This window comes from Salmo salar, chromosome 21 (assembly GCF_965601325.2).
Source record: "Salmo salar chromosome 21, fSalSal1, whole genome shotgun sequence".
Lineage (NCBI taxonomy): Eukaryota > Metazoa > Chordata > Actinopteri > Salmoniformes > Salmonidae > Salmo > Salmo salar.
Window position 1 is genome coordinate 28,952,729 of NC_138311.1, and position 10,344 is coordinate 28,963,072.

The following is a 10,344-nucleotide window of genomic DNA, read 5'->3' on the forward strand; positions in this document are numbered from 1 at the left end:
AGGATGATGCACACTTCTTTGAAAACATTTATACCAATTTATTGAACTTACAGGCAACAAATGATCAAATCATTACGGTAGGAGACTATAACACAGTGTTAAGTACCTCAATGGACCGTAAAGGTATTTACTCTACAAACTATCATCACTTAAGGAAATCACAAATATTATGGACACATTAGAAATAGTGGATATTTGGAGACTAAAAAACCCGACCTAGTGAGATATACATGGAGGAGACATAATCAAGCTAGTCGTCTTGACAACTTTCTTGTCTCTTTCTCTCTTGCATCAAAGTTTAAAAAAGTTTTATTAATAGGAGACAGAATGCGATCGGATCATCATCTAATTGGCATTCACATAACTCTTACAGGTTTTCCACGTGGACGAGGATATTGGAAATGGAATCAAAGTTTACTGGAGGACAACTTATTTTTAACTAAGACAAAATAATTTATAACTGAATTTTTCCAGTATAATATAGGTTCAGCAAATCTCCATATGGTTTGGGATACCTTTAAATGTATCTTCAGAGGTCATTCAAATCAATAATCATCAATAATAAAAAAGCAGTTTCTGGCTAAAGAGACAAGACTAAAAAGGGAAATCCATGAATAGTACAGGTAGATAGCAATAAAAACAATACTACAGAGATACAAAATAACTTAGAGGAAAAACAAAAATGACTTATTCAAGAACAATCTAATGTAATCTATTACAAAAATAAAACAAACTGTATGGAATATGGAGAAAAATGCACAAAATTCTTCCTGAATCTCCAATACAGGAACGCTAACAAAAAGAATATGCAGAAACTCGTTACTGAAGACGGAGCCATCTATGATTCTCCGAATGATATTTTAAAAGAGGAAGCTAATTATTTTAGGTAGATGTTCTCTTTTCCGTCTCATCCTCTCCCACTGAATGAAGATTACGGTAAGGAATTCTTTCCAAATAATATAAAGAAATTTGAAAATTAACAAATGTACAGTAAGATCTGTGTGAAGGGCAAATTACAGAGGAATAACTTTTTGAGGCTATTAAATCCTTTCAGTCTGGAAAAACCCCAGAGCATGACGGCATACCTGTAGAGGTATATCAAGCCTTTTTGATATACTAAAAGCTCCATTGTTAGATTGTTTTAACTACTCCTATAGAAATGGTAGTCTGGAAGGTACTCAACAGGAAGGTCTGATTTCTCTATTATTGAAACAAGACGCAGATGGCAAATATAAAGAGCCAGTCTATCTAAAACACTGGACGCCCCTTACACTTCAATGTTGTGATGCAAAAATACTAGCGAAATGCATAGCATTCAGAATTAAAAGGGTTTTACCAGGTATTGTTCATCCTGATCAGACAAGTTTTTTACATGAACGATACATTGGAGATAATATACGACAACTACTAGAAATAATAGAACATCATGAAACATCTAAGAAGCCACGCCTGGTATTTATAGCGTATTTTGAAAAGGCATCTAATAAAGTAAGACTGGATTTTATTTATAAATGCCTGGATTTTTTCAATTTCGCGGATTCTCTTATAAAATGGGTAAAACAAAATGTATGGCAAACCCAGGTGTAAAATAGTAAATAACGGCTACTCAAGAGGAGTTAGACAAGGGTGTCCGCTGTCACCATATCTATTTGTTAAGGCCATCGAAATGCTAGCTATTAAAATCAGATCTAATAACAACATCAGAGGATTAGAGGTTTAAAAACAAAGGTGTCCATGTATGCCGATGACTCAAGTTTTATATAAAGTCCGCAAGCAAGATCCCTGCAATGTCTTATTGAAGATCTAGATAACTTTTCTGTACTCTCTGGACTAAAACCTAGTTATGATAAGGGTACAATATTACATATTGGATCTTTAAAAAAATACAACTTTTACATTACCCTGCAGTTTATCTATAAAATGGGCTGATGGTGAAGTAGACAGACTTGGCATTCATATCACAAAATATATAAATAAGCTCTCCACAATGAATTTCAATTGAAAACTTGTATAAATAGACAAGATACTGCAACCATGGAGAGGTAAATACCTGTCTATTTATGGTAAAATTGCCCTGATTAACTCCTTAGTCATATCTCAGTTTACTCACTTACTTATGGCGCTGTCTACTCCTGATGATTTGTTTTTCAAATCATATGAGCAAAACATATTTTGCTTTATCTTGGACGCTAAACCAGACAAAATAAAGCATGCCTATCTATATAACGAATATGAATTGGGTGGGTTGAGATAATTGAATATAAAAGCACTAAACCTCTCTTTAAAAGCTTCACTTATTCAAAAGTTTTACTTGAACCCTAAATGGTTCTCAAGTAGATTACTAGAAAAGCTCATCCATTGTTTAACCTCTTGACGGTCGCCTAGGATAGGGGGCGCCACAGCACATTTTGAAAGAAATGTGTGCCCATTTTAAATGGCCTACTACTCAAACTCAGAAGCTAGGATATGCATATAATTAATACTTGTGGATAGAAAACACCCTAACGTTTCTAAAACTGTTTGAATGGTGTCGGTGAGTATAACAGAACTCATATGGCAGTCAAAACCCCGAGACAGATCGAAACAGGAAGTGGAATTCTGAATTGCGAACTCAACTTCATCACGTTGCCTATTAATCACACCGTGAGCTATGGTTCATTGAGCACTTCCTATTGCTTCCACTAGATGTCCCCAGTCTTTACAAAGTGATTTGAGTCTCCTACTGTGAAAACTGACAGAATGACACGCTGTGGAACGTGGTCACACGGAGAGGGCCATCACCATTATGACGCCGGCGCCCCTGGTTACCCTCCCCTTTCGAAACGTTTTGAAACACAATGCAATCGTCCCCCTCGAATCTTATTGGAGCTCTGGTTGAAAAAGGCCCTAAAGATTTATGTTATACAACGTTTGACATGTTTGAACGAACCTAAATAAGAAAAAAATGCATTTTGTTGAAAGTTGTAGCCCTGCGCACATCGTAACTTTTGGTGCAGCCTTCAGAACGCGCTAACAACAACAAACTAATGGAACATAAAGGATGAACTTTTTCGAACGAAAATACATTTGTTGTGGACCTGGGATTCCTGGAAGTGCCTAAGGATGAAGATAATCAAAGGTAAGGGATTATTGACAATAGTATACAAGACTAGATGTGATATGCGATTGTTCCAAGATGGCTAGCCTATTGCTATTGCTAGCCTATTGTTCTGAGTATTGCATCCCCTTTTATCGCAAAGTGTGATTACCCAGTAAAGTTCTTTTTAAATCTGGCATTACAGGTGCTTTCAAGAGATATTCATCTATAAATCTTAGAATGACAATATTACATTTTAAAAATGTTTTCGAATAGTAATTTAGTAAATTGTAGCGCTATTCATCGGATGCATTTGAGGGAAAATAGTTAGTCAACGTTACGCACCGATGTAAAATGCTGTTTTTATATATAAATATGAACTTTATCGAACAAAAGAATGCATGTATTGTGGAACATGATGTCCTAGGTGTGTCATCTGATGAAGATTGTCAAAGGTTAGTGCTGCATTTAGCTGTTTTTTGGTTATTTGTGATGCATGTGGTTGGTCGGAAAATGGCTATGTGGCTACTTTTACGATATACTCCTCTAACATAATCTAATGTTTTGCTTTTGCTGTAAAGCCTTTTTGAAATCAGACAATGTGGTTTGATTCAGGAGAGGTGTATCTATAAAACGATATAATTTGAGAAAAAAAATTGAAAAAAATAATTATTACATTTTGTTATGCTAATAGGGATAGGATTTTTCGCTGGATGTCCGAGGCCGCACAGGGGTTAAAAATGGCCTTTTTGCGTTTCTGCAGATTGTCATGTCTTGTCATGTCTTTGTGCAGATTGTCATCCCCCTGAAAAGATAGAACAAATATTACAACAAATATTATGGCTGAACTCAAATGTATTGGTTGATCAAATACCACTCACTGGACCCATATGATCACTTGGCCACGCATGCCTCTCTCTAATATCAATATGCCTCGTCCATTACTCTCCTGGTTAGTGATTACTGTCTTATTTCACTGTAGAGCCTCTAGCCCTGCTCATTATGCCTTAACCAACCATGTTGTTCCACCTCCTACATATGCGATGACATCACCTGGTTTAAACGTCTCTGGAGACTATATCTCTCTCATCACTACTCAATGCCTAGGTTTACCTCCCATGTACTCACATCCTACCTTACCTTTGTCTGTACACTATGCCTTGAATCTATGCTATCGTGCCCAGAAACCTGCTCCTTTTACTCTCTGTTCCGAACGTGTTAGACGGCCAGTTCGTATAGCCTTTAGCCGTACCCTTATCATACTTGTCCTCTGTTCCTCTGGTGATGTGGAGGTTAATCCAGGTCCTGCAGTGCCTAGCTCCACTCCCACTCCCCAGTTGCTCTCATTTGTTGACTTCTGTAACCGTAAAAGCCTTGGTTTCATGCATGTTAACATTAGAAGCCTACTCCCTAAGTTTGTTTTATTCACTGCTTTAGCACACTCTGCCAACCCGGATGTCTTAGCCATGTCTGAATCCTGGCTTAGGAAACCACCAAAAACCCTGAAATCTCCATCGCTAACTATAACATTTTCCGCCAAGATAGAACTGCCGAAGGGGGTGGTGTTGTAATCTACTGCAAAGATAGACCGCAGAGTTCTGTATTACTATCCAAGTCTGTACAATAAACAATTCAAGCTTCGACTTCTAAAAATTCACCTTCCCAGAAACAAGTCTCTCACTGTTGCTTCTTGCTATAGACCGCCTTCTGCCCCCAGCTGTGCCCTTCGAATACCATATGTGAATTGATTGCCCCCCATCTATCTTCTGAGCTCGTGCTACTAGGCGACCTAAACTGGGACATGCTTAACTTACATCTAGACGTTCCGCTAGCGGAACACCTGCTCCAATATCCAATGATAGGTGCGGCGCGAATTACAAATTCCTCAAAAATCCAAAAACTTCAATTTTTCAAACATATGACTATTTTACACCATTTTAAAGACAAGACTCTCCTTTATCTAACCACACTGTCCGATTTCAAAAAGGCTTTACAGCGAAAGCAAAACATTAGATTATGTCAGCATAGTACCCAGCCAGAAATAATCAGACACCCATTTTTCAAGCTAGCATATAATGTCACAAAAAACAAAACCACAGCTAAATGCCGCACTAACCTTTGATGATCTTCATCAGATGACACTCCTATGACATTATGTTATACAATACATGCATGTTTTGTTCAATCAAGTTCATATTTATATCAAAAAACAGCTTTTTACATTAGCATGTGACGTTCAGAACTAGCATTCCCACCGAACACTTTCGGTGAATTTACTAAATTACTCACGATAAACGTTCACAAAAAACATAACAATTATTTTAAGAATTATAGATACAGAACTCCTTTATGCAATCGCGGTGTCCGATTTTAAAATAGCTTTTCGGTGAAAGCACATTTTGCAATATTCTGAGTAGATAGCCCGGCCATCATGGCTAGCTATTTTGACACCCACCAAGTTTGGTACTCACCAAACTCAGATTTACTATCAGAAAAATTGGATTACCTTTGCTGTTCTTCGTCAGAATGCACTCCCAGGACTTCTACTTCAATAACAAATGTTGGTTTGGTTCCAAATAATCCATAGTTATATCCAGATAGTGGCATTTTGTTCGTGCGTTCAAGACAATATCCGAAGGGTAAAGAAGGGTGACGCGCCCGGCGCATTTCGTGACAAAAAATTTCAAAATATTCCATTACGGTACTTCGAAGCATGTCAAACGCTGTTTAAAATAAATTTTTATGCGATTTTTCTCATAACAAAGCGATAATATTCCGACCGGGAAACCCTGTTTTCGTTCAAAGATGAAAAAATAAAAACATGGAGTGGTCTCGTGCACGCGCCCCCAGTCTCATTGTTCTCAGATCGACCACTATCCAAATGCGCTACTGTTTTTCAGCCATGGCCTGCAAAGTCATCATTCAACGTTCTGGCGCCTTCTGAGAGCCTATGGGAGCGTTAGAAAATGTCACGTTACAGCAGAGATCCCCTGTTTTGGATAGAGATGATCAAGAAGGCCAAGAAATAGTCAGAGAGGGCGCTTCCTGTTTGGAATCTTCTCAGGTTTTGGCCTGCCAAATGAGTTCTGTTATACTCACAGACACCATTCAAACAGTTTTAGAAACTTTGGAGTGTTTTCTATCCAAAGCTAATAATTATATGCATATTCTAGTTTCTGGGCAGGAGTAATAATCAGATTAAATCGGGTACGTTTTTTATCCGGCCGTGAAAATACTGCCCCCAATCCATAACAAGTTAACACCCCGGCCATCCTACAATCTAAGCTTGATGCCCTCAATCTCACACAAATTATCAATGAACCTACCAGGTACAACCCAAAATCCGTGAACACGGGCACCCTCATAGATGTCATCCTAACTAACTCACCCTCCAAATACACCTCTGCTGTTTTCAATCAAGATCTCAGCGATCACTACCTCATTGCCTGCATCCGTAATGGGTCTGCGACCAAACGACCACCCCTCATCACTGTCAAACGCTCCCTAAAACACTTCTGCGAGCAGGCCTTTCTAATCGACTTGCCGGGGTATCCTGGAATGACATTGACATCCCGTCAGTAGATGATGCCTGGCTATTCTTTAAAATTACCTTCCTCACCATGTTAAATAAGCATGCCCCACTCAAAAAATGTAGAACTAGGAATAGATATAGTCCTTGGTTCACTCCAGACCTGTCTGCCCTTGACCACCACAAAAACATTCTGTGGCGTTCTGCATTTGCATCGAATAGCCCCCGTGATATGCAACTTTTCAGGAAGTTAGGAATAAATATACACAGGCAGTTAGAAAAGCTAAGGCTAGCTTTTTCAAACAGAAATTTGCATCCTGTAGTACTAACTCAAAAAAGTTCCGGGACACTGTAAAGTCCATGGAGAATAAGAGCACCTCCTCACAGCTGCCCACTGCTCTGAGGCTAGGAAACACTGTTACCACCGATAAATCCACTATAATTAAGAATTTCAATAAGCATTTCTCTACGGCTGGCCATGCTTTCCACCTGGCTACCCCTACCCCGGTCAACTGCCCGGCACCCTCCACAGCAACCCGCCAAAGCCCCCACCTTTTCTCCTTCACCCAAATCCAGATAGCTGATGTTCTGAAAGAGCTGCAAAATATGGACCCATACAAATCAGCCGGGCTAGACAATCTGGACCCTCTCTTTCTAAAATTATCTGCCGAAATTGTTGCAACCCCTATTACTAGCCTGTTCAACTTCTCTTTCGTATCGTCTGAGATTCCCGAAGATCTAGACCCAAACTGCTACAGACCTATATATATCATACCCTGTCTTTCTAAGGTCTTCAAAAGCCAAGTTAACAAACATATTACCGACCATTTCGAATCCCACCGTACTTTCTCCGCTATGCAATCTGGTTTTAGAGCTGGTTATGGGTGCACCTCAGCCACGCTCAAGGTCCTAAACGACATCATAACCACCATCGATAAGAGACATTACTGTGCAGCCGTATTCATCGACCTGGCCAAGGGTTTCGACTCTGTCAATCACCACATTCTTATTGGCAGACTCGACAGCCTTGGTTTCTCTAATGATTGCCTCGCCTGGTTTACAAACTACACTGATAGAGTTCAGTGTGTCAAATCGGAGGGCCTGTTGTCCAGATCTCTGACAGTCTCTATGGGTGTGCCACAGGGTTCAATTCTCGGTCCGACTCTCTTCTCTGTATACATCAAGGATGTTGCTCTTGCTGCTGGGGATTCTCTGATCCACCTCTATGCAGACGACACCATTCTGTATACTTCTGGCCCCTCTTTGGATACTGTGTTAACTTCTTATGGATGGTGGCAGTATTGAGTAGCTTGGATGACTGACGTGCCCAGAGTAAACTGCCTGATACTCACTCCTAGAAACTAAGATATGCATATTATTAGTAGATTTGGATAGAAAACACTCGGAAGTTTCTAAAACTGCTTGAATGATGTCTTTGAGTATAACAGAGCTCATATAAACCTGAGAAACAATCCAAACAGGAAGTGGTCTGTAGTATTTCAATTAATTCCCTATCCAAACTACAGTGTCTGTGGGGTCATTTTGCACTTCCTAAGGCTTCCACTAGATGTCAATAGCCTTTAGAACCTTGTTTGAGGCTTCTACTGTAACGTGGGGATGAATAAGAGCTCCTGGAGTCAGAACACTGCCAGCAGGGCATGAGCCTCAGGCATTCGCGCTCATGTGAGCGTCCTGAATTTGGATTTGTGAAGTGAAGGCGCGAACAAAAAGGAGGTATTTGGACATAAAGGATGGACTTTATCAAACAAAACAAACATTTATTGTGGACCTGGGATTCCTGGGAGTGCATTCTGTTGAAGGTCATCAAAGGTAAATTAATATTTATAATGCTATTTCTGACTATTGTTGACTCCAACATGGCGGATATATTGTTTGGCATGTTTTTGTGTCTGAGCGCCGTACTCAGATTATTGCTTTTTCGGTAAAGCTTTTTTGAAATCAGACACAGCGGTTGCACTAAGGAGAAGTTTATGTAAAGTTCCATGTATAACACTTGTATTTTCATGAACATTAATGATGAGTATTTCTGTAAATTGATGTGGCTCTCTGCAAAATCACCGGATGTTTTGGAGGCAAAAGATTTTTGAACATAACGCGCCAATGTAAACTGATATTTTTGGATATAAATATGAACTTTATCGAACAAAACATACATGTATTGTGTAACATGAAGTCATATGAGTGTCATCTGATGAAGATCATCAAAGGTTAGTGATTCATTTTCTCTCTATTTCTGCTTTTTGTGACTCCTCTCTTTGGCTGGAAAATGGCTGTGTTTTTGTGTGTGTAGGCGCTGACCTAACATAATCATATGGATTGCTTTCGCCGTAAAGCCTTTTTGAAATCAGACACTGTGGCTGGATTAACAAGAAGTAAAGCTTTAAAATGGTGTATAATACTTGCATATTTGAGGAATTTTAATTATGAGATTTTTGTTGTTTTGAATTTGCCGCCCTGCACTTTCACTGGCTGTCGTCATATCGATCTCGCTAACGGGATTCAAGCCATAAGAAGTTTTAACTAACCTCCAGACGAGCTTCAATGCCATACAACTTTCCTTCCGTGGCCTCCAACTGCTCTTAAACGCAAGTAAAACTAAATGCATGCTATTCAATCGATCACTGCCCGCACCTGCTCGCCCGTCCAGCATCACTACTCTGGACGGCTCTGACTTAGAATACGTGGACAACTACAAATACCTGGGTGTCTGGTTAGACTGTAAACTCTCCTTCCAGACTCACATTAAGCATCTCCAATCCAAAATTAAATCTAGAATCAGCTTCCTATATCGCAACAAAGCATCCTTCACTCATGCTTCCAAACATACCCTCGTAAAACTGACCATCCTACTGATCCTCGACTTCGGTGATGTAATCTATAAAATAGCCTCCAACACTCTACTCAACAAACTGGATGCAGTCTATCACAGTGCCATCCGTTTTGTCACCAAAGCCCCATACACTACCCACCATTGTGACCTGTACGCTCTCGTTGGTTGGCCCTCGCTTCATACTCGTCGCCAAACCAACTGGCTACAGGTTATCTACAAGTCTCTGCTAGTTAACGCCCCGCCTTATTTCAGCTCACTGGTCACCATAGCAGCACCCACTCGTAGCACGCGCTCCAGCAGGTATATCTCACTGGTCACCCGCAAAGCCAATTCCTCCTTTGGTCGTCTTTCCTTCCAGTTCTCTGCTGCCAATGACTGGAACGAACTGCAAAAATCTCTGAAGCTGGAGACTCATATCTCCCTCACTAACTTTAAGCACCAGCTGTCAGAGCAGCTCACAGATCACTGCACCTGTACATAGCCCATCTGTAAACAGCCCATCTATCTACCTACCTCATCCCCATACTGTATTTATTTATCTTGCTCATTTGCACCCCAGTATCTCTACTTGCACATTCATCTTCTGCACATCTACCATTCCAGTGTTTAACTGCTATATTGTAATTACTTTGCCACCATGGCCTATTTATTGCCTTAACGTACCTCATTTGGAACTCACTGTATATAGACTTTTTGTTTTCTTTTGTTCTACTGTATTATTGACTGTATGTTTTCTTTATTCCATGTGTAACTGTGTTGTTGTATGTGTCAAATTGCTATGCTTTATCTTGGCCAGGTCGCAGTTGCAAATGAGAACTTGTTCTCAACTAGCCTACCTGGTTAAATAAAGGTGAAATAAAAAATAAAAAATATGTTTGAGAAGGGTAT